The sequence below is a fragment of the Cupressus sempervirens genome, chromosome 4 (assembly GCF_028749045.1).
Source record: "Cupressus sempervirens isolate cs-2001-9-10 chromosome 4, ASM2874904v1, whole genome shotgun sequence".
Classification (NCBI taxonomy): domain Eukaryota; kingdom Viridiplantae; phylum Streptophyta; class Pinopsida; order Cupressales; family Cupressaceae; genus Cupressus; species Cupressus sempervirens.
The window spans coordinates 847,584,788-847,589,608 of NC_143121.1; the positions used below are offsets into that span (position 1 = coordinate 847,584,788).

Consider the following 4,821-nt stretch of genomic DNA (forward strand, 5'->3'; position numbering starts at 1 on the left):
CAGACCAGATAAATAAGTAAAAGACAGTGACCTAAAAGCTGCAAAAGAAGCATAAATAATAAAAAGAAGTCGGTGAAATGACCTCAAATGAATTACTACCTATATAAAAGAACCATTTGGTCTTTGAAATGGGGCACCGGAGGACAAATTCAAAGAAAGAATAAAAGGCAAAGGATGTGAAAAAGACACAAGTTAAAATGTAGATTTTTTAAAACTGGAGCCGAATTTACAACGAGCTTACTTAATAGGAAATTACAATTAATCCAGATAAAGCTTAAAAACAGGGGAGAAAAAAGGGTCTCATCTACACAAGCACTTTGGTAATTGTCGGAATAATTTCTTAGTATTTATATGCAAGTGCCATGAGCTCTATGATTAATAATTATAGAGTCTGCCTGAGCAATATTTTTGTATCCATCACATTCTCAATGGATATAACCCTATTTAGAGCTGTTGCAAAGGGTGACTGCAAGGAAGTGCAAGAATTAATCCGAAGTGATTCTCAGATTCTCAAAATGGTTACCCCTCTGGGAAATACAGCTCTCCATGTAGCAGCCAGTCGGAAGGATCGTGAGCTTGTTAAAGTGCTGCTTTCGTCGAAAACATGCATCATATTAATGAGGAACGGAAAGCAAGAGACGGCGCTCCATAAGGCGGTTGCAGCGGGATGCTTGGAAGTGGTGAAGCTGCTCCTCAACCCCGAGAATGAAGTGCGATGTAACTCTTCGGAATGCGCTCATCCCCAAGGTTGCGATTTAGAAGGGGGTCGTTTAGATCTCGATGATCTCTGGAAAGCTCAGAATGTCGAAGACGAAACGGCCCTCCATTACGCCGCAAGAGGCAATTACGTGGAGATTGTGCGCCTACTATTGGAGAAAGTGAAGGGTATTGAGTCACTTTCGAATAAATCAGGCGAGTCTGCACTCTATACAGCATGCCAAGTTGGCTCTTGGGGCGCGTTAAGGGTGCTTGGTGAGATAGACTATATCTCCGACAGGAGCCTAGATGGACAGACCTGTCTGCATCAACTCCTCACTATTGACGGCTCTATTAATGGTAATCCGAACGATACACTGCGATAAATTTTAATTTGTATATTATACTGGTAATTTCTATTATTTTTGACGTCTTTCTGTATGCTTTAGGTGTGGTGTTTTACTTGCTAGAAAAGAGACCAGCTCTGGCTGAACAAGCTGACGCTGCAGGCAACGTTCCATTGCACTTAGCGTCAACAAGGGGTAATCTGAAAATCGTGAAGAGGTTGGTAAGAATAAGTCCGCATATGGCTCTGAGAAAGAACAACGATGAAATGGCTGCAATTCACATCGCAGCGCGTATGGGTTACACGGCTATGGCTCGTCTCTTGATTAAAGTTGTACCCCATGTATAGAAATGCTTGGGAAGGACAACAAGAATGCCCTCCATTTTGCTTTGGAATATGGCAAGATTCCGACGGCAAACATTCTGCTGTCGGAGTCCATGGACTCTTCGTTTTTAATCAACCATGCTGACAGTAATGGCCAGACGCCTTTGCACCGAGCTGCAGCCAGTGATGAACTGGCTTTCCAGGTAAAATAATTGTAGCACTTGTAAGCTTCAAAGATATGCTCTACTATTTTTACAATATGTGCCATTAACGGGAAAATATGTGTTGGAATTTTAAATTTTTCGTTGTCCTTAGAGCCAAGCTCACACCTGTCAGGAGAACAGGAGCAAGTAAGTGCAGCCCCAACAGTCAAAAAACAAAAGAGAGGGAATAATTTTTTTCACTCCACTTCTTCTCATTCAATAAGTAAGAGATCAGCATAAGGGGAATTTTTTTCAGATTTTATTCTCTGTCTATGATATAGATTTTACAATAGTAGGAGGTGAATGTTTGTCTGTTAGAGTGGTGATTGCTCTAGGCAGCCAATGTCTATGCTGAGATTAACGCAAGAATTTGTTGTTTTTAATAATTACATTAAAAATTAATTATTAACTATATGTTAAAATTAAATTTAATTAAAAAATAGTATCTTATCATAGACATCGCCCTATTGTGTGAGCTCGAAGAAGCTCCAGATTGATTGTATGCAGTTGCCTAATTGTACAAGTTTGATCTGTCCTCAGCTAACACTAGTAATTAGTTCTATTTGTATCAATTTTGTAGTTTATTTTCAATGGTAAAAGTTACTTTAGGGTCCGTTTGGTTTGTGGAATTTAAAAAACTCGGATTTCTACAAACCTTGGTTTAGCCAAATCAAGGTTTTGTATATCTTCATTCCAATTTTTGAGATTTTACTGAAACTGTTTGTTTCACTCGGAAGATGCATGTGAAGACACATTTTTATGCCTAAGCTTGGAGTTGAAGGTAAATTTCATAAAGTAGTCCAATCTATTGTTTTTACACTCCTTAAAAAACAAAACCAAGGTTTGATTTTCAATTCCTACTTTTTTTAAGAAGTCGCAAAACCTGGTTTTGAGGCAAAATTGGAAGTTGCATATGCTAATTCCATTTTGCAAATTTTTAAACAAACGCACAAATTTTCAAATCCGGGTTTTGAAAAAGCCAATTCCTATCATCTTCCAGGAACCAAACGGACCCTTAGAGTTTGATAGAAGAAAGAAAGCAAATTTGATTACACATCTTGAATTCTTTGATTGTTTATTTTTTTGCTGTCTCATCTCCACTATTCCACCGTACATTTTGTTTAATGAACAAAACAGAACAGCAAGTCTCTGTTATTACTCTGCTTTATTTGGGAATTCTAGATTCTTGACAATATGCACCGCTTGTATGATAGTCTTTTTTAGTGTAATTAATGATTTGAATAAGCTATGTGATTGTTGATATTTGTTTTAAGTATGACAAATTGTCTAGTTGATTGAAAAAAGCAGCAAGTGAATGAAAAGAGTACTGTCTTGTGCGTTTATTTGCAGACGTTATCTCCAATGCTAAGAAGATCCCGATGGAACGTAAATGCGGTAGACAAAAATGGTCATTCTGCCATGGATGTTGTGGATGACAATTATTCTAATGACCGACAGGTTCCACAGGTTGAAACTTCGTCAGCATGGTGGTCACAGAAGAGCATGGATGAAGTCTTTGCTCAAGAGGTCTAGGCCGGCATTTGAGGACTCCTAAAAGATGGATAGTGAGTCTGACACTCCTGCAAAAGTGGGTAGCAAGAATAAAAAAGAATCTGGAGACCTTTCAGTTGTTGCAACACTTATTTTTACTGTGTCATTTGCAGCAGCCTTCACGGTTCCAGGAGGACTTCAGAGTGACAATGGCATTCCCTTGCGGATGCATGCCACTGCGCTTCGATGCTTTATCTTAAGCGATGCTCTAGCTTTCTGCTTTTCCATACTGGCCATGCTTATGTTAACAGCCAAATATAACAAAAAACAAGCAGCTTCGTTTTTCATACCTTTTGGCCATTATTCCTTCTGCGTATCTAGTCTAACATATAAGAGAGGCGTTCGCCAAATTGAGTTTTTACAGAATTGTATTGCTTTCAATGGGCTAAATTTTCTATTCTATGCGATCAGTGCTACGATGATTGCCTTTATTAGTGGTGTATATGTTGTGGTAGCGCCCACTACTTTCTGGTTGGCAATTACGGTCTGTGCCGTGGTATCAGCCGCAACTTTGTTAGTCCTTCCCTTTATTGTAGCAGGCAGGGAACGAATGTTTTCATAGGCTCCTTCCAATTAATTCTAATGAGATAATTACAATGTTTCAAGTTAAAGTTTTCGTGCATATATTTTTAAAATCAATTTAGACCAATTTCCTGGATATATATTGATTTTATTTAACGGAAAAAAATAGAAATAAACAACTGATAAGAATGAATTTATTATTTCTGAGTACCAATAACACCTGTCAGACCAGCAACAGGTAGACGTAGTACATTGTTTGCAACACGGATTTTAAAAAATTAAAATATTGATATATACCATAAACCGAGAAAAACAAACATCGGAACATTGAAGCAGTCCACCCTTTTCAGTGCATTACACGTCACATAAAGCCTGCGAGGCAAATTTGATAACATAAAGAATATCCGGTACAGCTGAACCAAATATTCATAACGCCACTAGTAATATTTATTTTTAAATTAGCATATCATATACGCAATCTCCAGGCTCGACAATGTTAAATTGTAGGCTAATGAATAATCCACGTTCATAAAGCATCTGAAACATAAAGTATTTTATTTTTTTCTTAAGTTTAATAATAAATTAATAAAGTATACATTTTAATTTTTTATAATATATATTTACTAATTATTTTAGAGTAATATATTAAATTAATATTGATTCATTTAATATATAATTTTAAATTTTTAGAATTATGCTACAAATTTAAGATATCCACAATTCAAATTGTGATATATATATAATTTTAATAACTAAACTTTAAAGTTAGAATATAATTTTTTATTTTTAAAATTAAATTAAATTTCAAGAGTTTTAAGATACTATGTTTTCTTGAGAACAAGTTCCTCAAGCTCCACAACTTTTGCATGATATACTTAAATCAATTTAATTTTTTTAATATTTATTATAATTTAGTTTAATAACTTACATATTTAAAAAATTATATGAACACATTAAGAAAATATCATATTTTCTTATTATCATCACGAAAATTGAAGTTTTAGAACATCTCATAAATATATTGTAAAGGTTTTATCATTTAGTGTCTTAATTGAATAGTAAATTTCTTGTTATATCCTTTATTAATAATATGATTTTATAAATATAATATTTACCAACTATCTATTTATACATCCGTGGAGTCTTTCAATACACAAATCTAAAATATGTTTTCATATA

General features: G+C 35.1%; 1 pseudogene; it reads left to right on the forward strand.

The window, feature by feature from the left end:
• The first annotated feature begins 428 nt into the window (after positions 1–428).
• LOC149564034 (protein ACCELERATED CELL DEATH 6-like) lies at positions 429–3,682 on the forward strand (annotated as a pseudogene).
• Positions 3,683–4,821: the final 1,139 nt, after the last annotated feature.